This window comes from Armigeres subalbatus, chromosome 3, assembly GCF_024139115.2.
Source record: "Armigeres subalbatus isolate Guangzhou_Male chromosome 3, GZ_Asu_2, whole genome shotgun sequence".
NCBI classification, from domain to species: Eukaryota; Metazoa; Arthropoda; class Insecta; order Diptera; family Culicidae; genus Armigeres; species Armigeres subalbatus.
In genome coordinates this window covers 115719038-115731068 of record NC_085141.1, presented here as the reverse complement: position 1 = coordinate 115731068, position 12031 = coordinate 115719038, and the positions used below count along the sequence as shown (strand labels likewise).

General features: G+C 43.6%; 1 protein-coding gene across 10 annotated transcripts in view; it reads left to right on the top strand.

The window, feature by feature from the left end:
- Positions 1–4667: 4667 nt before the first annotated feature.
- LOC134224687 (voltage-dependent calcium channel type A subunit alpha-1-like) overlaps positions 4668–12031 on the top strand; it is a 168800-nt gene continuing 161436 nt past the window's right edge. For all 10 annotated transcript variants that reach the window (XM_062704195.1, XM_062704194.1, XM_062704192.1 and 7 more), the window contains exon 1: positions 4668–5791. The gene's annotated coding sequence lies outside the window, so the exon portion shown is untranslated. The remainder of the gene's footprint in view (positions 5792–12031) is intronic.

Below are 12031 nucleotides of genomic sequence, written 5' to 3'. Positions count from 1 at the left end.
CGAAAGTTCTCACACTCCAGTTTGTCGCCTTTCTTGTAGATGGGGCATATAACCCCTTCCTTCCACTCCTCCGGTAGCTGTTCGGTTTCCCAGATTCTGACTATCAGTTTATGCAGGCAAGTGGCCAGCTTTTCCGGGCCCATCTTGATGAGCTCAGCTCCGATACCATCCTTACCAGCTGCTTTATTGGTCTTTAGCTGTTGAATGGCATCCTTAACTTCCCTCAAGGTGGGGGCTGGTTGGCTTCCATCGTCCGCTGAACTGACGTAGTCATCTCCTCCGCTGCCTTGACTTTCACTGCCTGTACTCTCAGCGCCATTCAGATGTTCCTCGTAGTGCTGCTTCCACCTTTCGATCACCACACGTTCGTCCGTCAAGATGCTCCCATCCTTATCCCGGCACATTTCGGCTCGCGGCATGAAGCCTTTGCGGGATGCGTTGAGCTTCTGATAGAACTTGCGTGTATCTTGAGAACGGCACAGCTGTTCCATCTCCTCGCACTCCGCTTCTTCCAGGCGGCGTTTCTTCTCCTGAAAAAGGCGGGTCTGATGTCTCCGCTTCCGTCTATAACGTTCCACGTTCTGCCGGGTACCTTGCTGCAGCGCGACCGCCCGCGCTGCGTCCTTCTCCTCCAGAATCTGTCTGCACTCTTCGTCGAACCAATCGTTCCGTCGACTTCGACCCATATACCCAACGTTGTTCTCCGCTGCGTCGTTAATGGCTGCTTTAACTGTACTCCAGCAGTCCTCAGGAGGGGCCCCATCGAGCTCATCTCCTCCGGCAACGCGGCCTCGAGATGCTGCACGTATGCAGTGGCGACATCAGGTTGCTTCAGTCGCTCTAGGTCGTACCGCGGCGGTCGTCGGTACCGAACATTGTTGATGACGGAAAGTTTTGGGCGCAGTTTAACCATCACCAGATAGTGGTCAGAGTCGATGTTAGCGCCACGATATGTCCTGACGTCGATAATGTCGGAGAAGTGCCGTCCATCAATCAGAACGTGATCGATTTGTGATTCTGTCTGCAGTGGTGATCTCCAGGTGTACCGATACGGGAGGCTGTGTTGGAAGTAGGTGCTGCGAATGGCCATATTCTTGGAGGCGGCGAAATCAATTAGTCGTAGGCCGTTTTCGTTCGTCAGCCGGTGAGCGCTGAACTTTCCAATAGTCAGTCTAAACTCCTCCTCTTGGCCAACCTGAGCGTTCAAATCTCCTATGATGATTTTGACGTCGTGGCTTGGGCAGCTGTCGTACTCACGTTCCAGCTGCGCGTAGAATGCGTCTTTATCATCATCAGTGCTTCCGGAGTGTGGGCTATGGACGTTGATTATGCTGAAGTTGAAGAACCGGCCTTTGATCCTCAACCTGCACATTCTTTCATTGATCGGCCACCACCCGATCACGCGCCTTTGCATATCGCCCATCACTATGAAAGCTGTTCCCAGCTCGTGTGTGTTGCCGCAGCTCTGGTAGATGGTATGATTACCCCTAAACGTTCGCACCATTGATCCCTTCCAACAAACCTCCTGCAGCGCTACGATGCCGAATCCACGGTCCTTCAGCACATCGGCGAGTATGCGTGTGCTCCCGATGAAGTTGAGAGATTTGCAGTTCCACGAACCGAGTTTCCAATCGCTAGTCCCTTTTCGTCGCAGTAGTCTTCGCCGATGGTTCCGGTCCGTACTCTCTTGTTGATTGTTCGTTGCTTATGATTTTTTAAAGGCTGGCTTGCAGGGCCTGACACCAAATCCCCTAAATTTCCGGAGGACCATTCCTCCTTATTTCCGGTGGACCATGGTGCACAGTTTCACTTAGAGTCCCTCGCTGGCACTCGGACGATGATCAGCCGCCCCTAACATGGAGAACAGACGCTGTTGTGAGCTGATCCTGACATGGAGAACAGACGCTCAATAAGATTTGCACCTCCGGAGAGGAGCAAACCCCCCCTTCCCTGTCAGCATACGACCATAGTTCCATAGTTCCCACTGGGGTTGGTTACCCAATCTTCCCTAAGGTTACTCGTATCCCGGTCAGCACCACGAGGAGGTAGGGATAGGAATTGCTGGGTAAGAGGCTAAGGACCGCGAGATGGGGTCTATTTTATTACTTCAGGTACGCGAAGTACCAATGGTACGCTTCACGCAGCATTTACCGTACCTTATTAAAGCATTGACAAAATCGTTCAAAGTTACTAAACTTCTTCTTCTTCTTCTTATTGGCATTACATCCCCACACTGGGACAGAGCCGCCTCGCAGCTTAGTGTTCATTATGCACTTCCACAGTTATTAACTGCGAGGTTTCTAAGCCAGGTTACCATTTTTGCATTCGTATATCATGAGGCTAGCACGATGATACTTTTATGCCCAGGGAAGTCGAGACAATTTCCAATCCGAAAATTGCCTAGACTGGCACCGGGAATCGAACCCAGCCATCCTCAGCATGGTCTTGCTTTGTAGCCGCGCGTCTTACCGCACGACTAAAAAGGGACCCAGTTACTAAACTTGTACAACGTTTAAATAATTCAATCAATTTGGGGTGAAATCTGACATTACTTTATTGAATGAACCCGTGTGTTCTAAGTACGACGGTTCCAGTATTAACTGGATGTTAATTAGTTGCTTATTTATTATTTTGTCTATACTCCCAATATTTTTTTCACGGTAGTATTCTTTAATTTCTTGGTTAACCTGATTTTTAAATACCACCTAAATTTTCTTTGATTTTAGTGAATTTTTCCGTGGGGTTAAGTTAAAGTTTCATTGACACTAAATGTCTTAATCGATTAAAACCCAACAGTGTAAAAAAAGAACTGGGTGTAATCTATATATCTATATATATATATATATATATATATATATATATATATATATATATATATATATATATATATATATATATATATATATATATATATATATATATATATATATATATATATATATATATATATATATATATATATATATATATATATATATATTAGGTGGCTCATTTTTCAATTTTTTTGATGGGCCGCCCTTTTATTCGGTTCTGTTCGACGCCCTGATGCTCTGGACAAAATTTCAGCCAAATCGGTCAACGTTTGAGTAGTGCTAAACTCGTTTGAAGTTTATATGGAAAATGTATGCAGAAACATCCAAAAACAGTGATTTGCAGTTGGACGGCACAATTTACGATCAAGAACCATGATACTAATTCAGTTCTTGTAAAATAAAGTACAGAATGTTATGCTGAAAACCGCGAGAAGATTACAGTTTATTAGGCAAAGATATTAGCATTTTACTGGAGTGTTGTGGGGGTGAATTTATTTCTTTTCAAAGGTAAAAGAAACGAAATTTGCTCAAACCCCACTGCAGAGAAATGCTAATAACTCAGCCGGGCAAACTCGAATCTTCTCGCGGTTTTCTGCATAACATTCTGTATTAAATTCTCCAAGGTCTGGATGAGTATCATAGTTCTTCATCGTAAGTTGTGTAGTCCAGCAGCAAATTACTGTTTTTGGATGTTTCTGCATACATTTTTCCATATAAAATTCCAACGAGTTTAGCACCGCCCAAACGTTGACCGATTTGGCTGAAATTTTGTCCAGAGCATCAGGGCATCAAATAGAACCGAATAAGAGGGCGGCCCATCAAAAAAATTGAAAAAAGTTTTTCCCATACTAATTTGAGCCACCCTAATATATATAGATATATATATATATATATATATATATATATCTTCTTCTTCTACATACATAAAAAAGAATTTCTGTCTGTCTGACCCTTATAGACTCGGAAACTATTGAACCGATAGACGTGAAAATTTGTATGCAGAGGTTTCTGGGGCCGGGGAAGGATCTTAAGATGGTTCGAAAGGGGGGGCTCCCATACAAATGAAACACAATTTTTTTCATAATTCGAGAATTAATCAAGCAAATGGAACCAAATCTGGCATAAGGAGGTTTTGGAAGGAAAGATATGTTTCTATGGTGGTTCGAAAAGTCGGTCTAATAAATCGGCTACTTATCTCATGCAACACCGATTCATCATCTTCATAAAACAAATCGCTTTTTGTTTTGCAGTTTTCAGAGAAAAATGTACAGATCCATCATTGTGTCGCATAGTCTTCAAAATTCTTCAGGATCGTCACACTTGAACATCTTGTATCAATATTGTTATATTAACAGAAAAAAAATGATCTGGCAGCACTCACTTTTGAGGTCAAACTTTTCGCGGTTCTCGAGTCAAGTACAACCAGTATACAATAAATACAAAGCGTATCCTGCCACCTATTCAAGTCCAGTCACAGTCACCAAGCCTAATGGAATGGAAGAAAGAGAACGAAATCACCTCTCTAAACGGCACTCATGAAGACCACCCCAACCGAAAGCAGCAACAGTGGTAGGTACTACCCCACAGCGAACCGTGATGTGCAGCGTGGTTCCCAACCGACCCCGCTAGTATATATGTGTGGGATCGCTCAATCAGCACTCGCCGCCAACCGCCTATGGTCGTCCCATTCGCGCTTACAGGACACGTGTGCTGGCTGGAAAATTCTCACCGTTTTTTTTCGTCCTGCTGCGACACGGAATCCCAGTCAGCAGTAGCAAAGAGCGCGAGTGCTGAAACCAGAACGGCAGCCACCAGCAAGCAGGAACACGGCACACATCGGAAAATGCAGAATTGATTTTACTCGGAACGGTCGATCCTGCAGCAGTTCGGAGTGAAAAAATTTTCCTGCCCCAATTGTGGTCTGAAATGTGGAGGAAAATTGTGCGAAACCGGATCGAAAGCGGATAGGAATCGATCGCGATCGAGTAGAACGTGTTTGAATGGGAGGAAAATCAGAATTTGTGTGCAGAAGAAAAGTTTCTGGAAGCTCTGCGGAACGGGAAAAAAAGCGCTAGGATCGTTAAGAACGTTTCAGAGCTGTGCTGGAAAAATTCTTCCTGGGATTTGGGCCGTTCGATGCGGGAGTCAATGAGCAAAAACGAAACAAAATCGGTTGTGTGGCGCAGAGTTGGTTTTATTTGCGTAGAGTCAACGTAGTGAAGTGAGAAAAAGTGCGAAACGGGTCCACAAATTCAAATCGAAAAAAAGGATCCGGGGAAAATTATCCAATTTTCATAGAATTTTCCCTTTCCCAGCATAACGGTGTTGTATGTACGTGTGCCTGGTGGTGTTTTATTACGGCAATTGCGTCGGTGTGAGTGAGTGTGTCCTACAAAATACGCGAATCCTGCTGCCGTGCTGCTCAAGTTCTTTCCGTTCGAGTTGAGCTGTGCTGTCTGTGTAACGAAGCGAAGGCGAAGGCAAGCGAGCCTGCAAAGAGCACACGAGAGCAGAAAGGTTATGTGCTAATAAAATAGGAGCAATCGTGTGCCCTCGAGGGTGGGCAAAGCTCGTTGGGAAGGAAAGTAAAGTGGTGGCTACTGAAGAAAGCAGTGGATACCTCGGAAGAAGCGAGAAAAGGATTAAAAATTAATTTGCGTTGGCTGCTCGCCAGGAGAGGAGGATAATTCCGGCACTGGCCATCGACGACCACAGCTAGCCCGGAGCAGCGAGAACGTGTGGAATTCCAAATTGCTGGGGCTGATGACAATGATAATCGTTATGACAGCATCCACCTCCGCCACATTCGTTCCCGCCGGCGATGGATCGAATTAGTTCAGTGGAACTTCGACGAGTATTGCTCACCGTGCGTCGGATCAACTTCATCGTCAGTCATAGCAGCACTGGCGGCGCTTACGGCGAGTGGACTGCTGTTTCCATCCTTGGCCGTTGATAGATGAATGTATATTTGGTTTAAGGTAACTGTTTCATCCTCTATGTGTCTTATCGATGGGGAGGGATTGTCAGAAGCAGTGTTTCCAAGAATTTTGATTTTGATAATCTGCACCATTTTCTTCTTAAATCAATATAAACGACTATTCAATTCTTTAAACGTATGAGTTCACAAAATGATTGTTGGATAATCAATAATATTTTAAAAGTTTCTTTTCTGAATTCAAGAATTAGATAAGAGAGGCAAAATAATAGAACCCGAAAATTCCTGTGAGAAGTTACCCATGCTACGAATATAAAAAAAGTTGGTGTTGTTATAATCTGTTGTCAAAAGATGAGTCAATACTCATCCAATATATTCCACTACATTGATACTTATTGAAATAATAGACAGAAAGATAATAATGATTTCCACGCTTCCTGGATTCATCTTATTCTTACATGGGATTAAAAACAGCAATCATTATAGCTGGTTGAACAGTTTAATTTGCGCTCTTATTGCCATTAATTGTTATAAAAACGTCAACTGATAAATGACCTTATGAACAGATGTAATGAATGCTATTTTGAGAGTTTAAACAAAGCCACAATTTTTAACAATAATGTTGCTTAATGAACAACCCAAATGCTATTATTTGCTGTTCAAAGTGTTTATAACGGTATTGACAGCAACTTTTTCTGATCGAAATTCATGATAGCCATATTGAAAACAGAAACAAATTTTCAAATAAGTGGTTTATCATTGAAACTCATGATTAGACGATATTTTCACAGCATATGTCATTTTTTTTGCAATAGACGATTCACATAAGCAATAATTTGGTATTGAATTGGTTCAATTGAGGTATTAATTTTCCCCTGTGAAACTTTTGAAAAAAGGTTTGACTACAAATTTTTGGGATTAGCTGTCTGTTATTTTATATCTTTAAAAAAAACTGCCTTAATCAATCATGTAACAATCATGAACAGAGGTATGTTGAGCTTGTTCATAATATAGACCTGTCCAGTGTCCATGGCACACATCTTTCCTCTTCATTAAAAAATGGCTAATAGCTTACATTTCTATAAGAATAAATAACACCTTCCACATATCTTGCATCTTGCAGCAAACCCTTTCAACACATTATTGTAAACAACGAGTGTCTCACTATGTTCGAAAAATACTTTTGATGCAATACCATGGGTGCCGAACCTTTATGAAGCACATCGCGCTCAAGACACTTTCATGCAGTGGGCGGCGTCTCGACTCGCAAGGGAAGTAAAATTTCCAATAGTCATATTTCAATTGTTTTGCAAATCATGACTACCGTGTCTACTCCCTTGGAGCACACGTCCATTTCACTGTACATTAAATGGTTGTCAAACTACCAGCAACAACAACTGGAAATCGTATTCGGAAAAGTATCGATGGAAAATTGAACACCGTGATTAATAAGTCAGAACTTATTTCAAGATGCTTAAAAATAACGCAATACCACAAGACCAGGGATCTTAATTCTCACACATTCTTACGAACAGAGAATACTCATTCACGCAGATTTTTGCTGAGAAATTGATTTACGGGAAAGGAAAAAGGTCTCATGCGAGATAAAAAAAAATATAAAGTGAAGTACTAGAATTTGCTTCATAACAAGGCGGATATCTGGAGCAGGCCCTATCAAAGCGACCGTGTGCCGCTCAAAGTGCACTATAGCCTAATCCTGGAATGGGGAGACTAGATTCAAACCTGCATGAGCGTCTGTTCCCCATGTATGGGGTGGCCTAAAACAACGTCTGACCCGTAGCGGGCGGCTAAGCAAGAAATGCGGTGTCACGTCAGCTATTCCTAAGATGGCAGCCCCATCACCGAAAAACCAGCAGTCAACACCGACAAATGTAATCGAAAATACAGGATTGAACAAACGGGTAATAATGCAGCTCTGTATACATCGCTGATTCGCCCAGTCGCCCTATACGCCTGTTAACGTCATGAAGCATGGACGTTGAAAGATGCACTCCATCGAATTTTCGTAGTCTTTGAACGGAAAATAATGCGCTGAATACTCGGCGGCGTGATGGAAAATGGTGAATGGCGCAGATGCATGAATCACAAGTTGTATCAAGTGTACAAAAATGCTGACGATGTGATAAAATACGGCAATGTACAGTGGGCTGGACATGTAGTGCGTATGCTGGAAGAGACGCCCGGAACAGTCATGTTTAGCAGAGATCCTGGAAGAGGATATCGGCTCCGGGGTAGACACCGCACTCGCTGGCTGTGTCCAATCGAGAGAGACATGCGCGTGCGACCTGGTAAAAGACATTACACTCGGTTTTGCTCCGGACAACACGGAGTGTACAACCACAGACAAACAGACATAACACTTGTGAAATTGTTATCGGTCACTGATTTACTGGTCAATTTAAATAATCTTTAGTTGACCAATCGATCACTCGAGGCGCGCACATCGGATTTGCTCAAGTTTGACGTTTGCTCGCTACCGCTATCTGGTTCGTGATTTGCCCAGCTTAGTGAAAAAACAGATGTCGTTAGTGTGTGCACGACGATGAATTTGATGAATGAATGTTCAATGTGTTATGTCTGTTTGTCTGTGGTTATGTATAGGTTGGTGTGTAATTCTAAGTGAAATTAAACATCTCGAACACTTGTTACCTTTTGGATCCACAATAACATAATTTTTCTTTCGAGCGGACCACCAACGAAAAGAAGGGAAATCTTACATGCGAGTCTCCAATCACGCATAATTACGATCATTCCAAGCCCCTATAATACTTGTGACACATATGTGATACCAATATCACTGTACAGCATAAAATCATATGTCTGTCACCCAGAATCACGCTGGTATCACGAAAGCACGATGATTTCCGTACCCTGCCCTTCGACCGTTGTATTGTACGAAACAGAACATAATTTGTTGTTTTGAAATGTCAAATACGCCGGTTGACATATGAAATAAAAAACAAACATTTGCAAGCTGACTGAGTAAAAATCATTTTTCTGCAATTCAGTTTGATATTTTTCACAACATTGGCAACATAATTATTCGTAAGCCCATTGTTTACTACAATTACGCTATGAAGATGTCTTCCTATTGATTTTACCAGTTCTTGGGTTGTTTCCGGGAAGATCTGCCGTTACTTTTGCATGATATTCAATGGTTTGAGTTCTGTATCGTGTGATTTCGAACATTTTGTACAAGGATCTCATGGGTTTTAATTGGAATGAGGTCTGGGGATTTGGAAGGATGCGGGATCTTTGATTTGCCATTAGTTAGCATCTACTTTTTTAGATGTGAAGAATGTTTTGTACCGTTGTTTTGGACAAATTCAAAATTGGATTTATAACCAAATAAAACGGTGTTGGCTTTATCCTTCAAAATGTCCAAATGAATTAAACGATCAGTGCCGTTTACACTGAAATCACCCCAAACCATAGAATAGAGTGATTAACGTCAGCAGAAATAATTGCCCTGCGGAATATTTGCAAGAACTCGCATATTTCTGCTAAAATACCTATACGAAGAATTGGAAAACTATGACTTTTTCATATCGATGAATGAACTGCCGACGCGAATTCACAATTTATTCAAAAATATGGGTAAATATTGTGTAATGCCTATAAAAACTATAGTAACATGCGAGACGAGCCAGCCTTGGGCTGAAAGTCTCGATAATAGACATAAAAAAACTTTAGTAACAGTTTATGATTTCTATACATTTTGATGAAAAATATAGTTTTGGAAAGCGGTAGAATCAGTTTCAAAACAAGCTGGCAAATAGATACAACGGTAGAAAGAAAAGATGTGTGTCATCTCGTCACTGTACGCGTACAGCGTGATACGAAAATCATTGTGCGGAAATCATATGTCTGTCGATAGTATAACACATTACTTCTTGTGGGCATTCGACCAACGTAGAGGAAGGAACTCTTACATGCGGGCGTCCCACCACGCAGATTTGTGATCCATCTGATCTATGCAGAATTGTGATCCATTCGATCGACCATCCTTCTTGCGGGCTCCCACCAACGTAGAATAAGAAATTTTTGAATGCGGGCGTTCACCACACAGAATTAATACAAAATTATATTATTCTTCTTGTGGGCGTCCCATCCACACAGAGAAATAACCTCTTAAGCGTAAACGTTTCTTTTCTCAGAATTGTGATCAATCCGATCCACAATAACAAACATCTTTTTACGTACGTCCCACCACCGCAGAGGACGAAACTCTTGAATGTGAGCGTCCAGCAACACAAAATTGTGATTCATCCGATCCACAATAACACCATTCTTCTTGCGAGCGTTCCATTAACGCAAGAAAAAAAATCTTGAATGCTGGCGTCCAACCTCACAGATTTCTGATCCATCATCCACAAGAATATTATTCTTCTTGCATCGTTCCATCCACACACTGGAAGAAACTTTTAAACGTAAGCGATTCTCTGGAGCCTGTGACAATCATCAATAGACATAGTCCGCTGTTGAAAAGCAATATGAAAAAAAAAAAATATTGCCCGGTATTGACCGCCGCGGTACGACCTAGAGCGACTGAAGCAACCTGATGTCGCCACTGCATACGCGCAGCATCTCGAGGCAGCGTTGCCGGAAGAGGGTGAGCTCGATGGGGACCCTCTTGAGGACTGTTGGAATACAGTCAAAGCAACCATTAACGACGCAGCGGAGAACAACGTCGGGTATATGGGTCGAAGTCGACGGAACGATTAGTTCGACGAAGAGTGCAGACAGATTCTGGAGGAGAAGGACGCAGCGCGGGCGGTCGCGCTGCAGCAAGGTACCCGGCAGAACGTGGAACGTTATAGACGGAAGCGGAGACAGCAGCCCCCCTTTTTCAGGAGAAGAAACGCCGCCTGGAAGAAGCGGAGTGCAAGGAAATGAAACAGCTCTGCCGTTCTCAAGATACACGCAAGTTCTATCAGAAGCTCAACGCATCCCGCAAAGGCTTCGTGCCGCGAGCCGAAATGTGCCGGGATAAGGATGGGAGCATCTTGACGGACGAACGTGTGGTGATCGAAAGGTGGAAGCAGCACTACGAGAAACATCTGAATGGCGCTGAGAGTACAAGCAATGAAAGTCAAGGCAGCGGAGGAGATGACTACGTCAGTTCAGCGGACGATGGAAGCCAACCAGCCCCCACCTTGAGGGAAGTTAAGGATGCCATTCAACAGCTAAAGACCAATAAAGCAGCTGGTAAGGATGGTATCGGAGCTGAGCTCATCAAGATGGGCCCGGAAAAGCTGGCCACTTGCCTGCACAAACTGATAGTCAGAATCTGGGAAAACGAACAGCTACCGGAGGAGTGGAAGGAAGGGGTTATATGCCCCATCTACAAGAAAGGCGACAAACTGGAGTGTGAGAACTTTCTAGCGATCACCATCCTTAATGCCGCCTACAAAGTGATATCCCAGATCATCTTCCGTCGTCTGTCACCATTAGTGAACGAGTTCGTGGGAAGTTATCAAGCCTGCTTCGTTGACGGCCGCTCGACAACGGACCAGATCTTTACTGTACGGCATATCCTTCAAAAATGCCGTGAATACCAGGTCCCTACGCACCATCTGTTCGTTGATTTCAAGGCGGCATACGACAGTATAGACCGCGTAGAGCTATGGAAAATTATGGACGAGAACAGCTTCCCTGGAAAGCTTACCAGACTGATCAAAGCAACGGTGGATGGTGTGCAAAACTGTGTGAAGATCTCGGGCGAACACTCCAGTTCGTTCGAATCGCGCCGGGGACTAACACAAGGTGATGGACTTTCGTGCCTGTTGTTCAACATTGCGCTAGGTGTCATGCGGAGAGCCGGGTGTAACAGCCGGGGTACGATTTTCAACAGATCCAGTCAATTTATTTGCTTCGCGGATGACATGGACATTGTCGGCCGAACATTTGCAAAGGTGGCAGAACTGTACACCTGCCTGAAACGTGAAGCAACAAAAGTTGGACTGGTGGTGAATGCGTCAAAGACAAAGTACATGCTTGTGGGTGGAACCGAGCGCGACAGGGTCCGCCTGGGAAGCAGTGTTACGATAGACGGGGATACCTTCGAGGTGGTCGAGGAATTCGTCTACCTCGGATCCTTGCTAACGGCTGACAACAACGTTAGTCGTGAAATACGAAGGTGCATCATCTGTGGAAGTCGGGCCTACTACGGGCTCCAGAAGAAACTGCGGTCGAAAAAGATTCGCCACCGCACCAAATGTGTCATGTACAAGACGTTAATAAGACCGGTAGTCCTCTACGT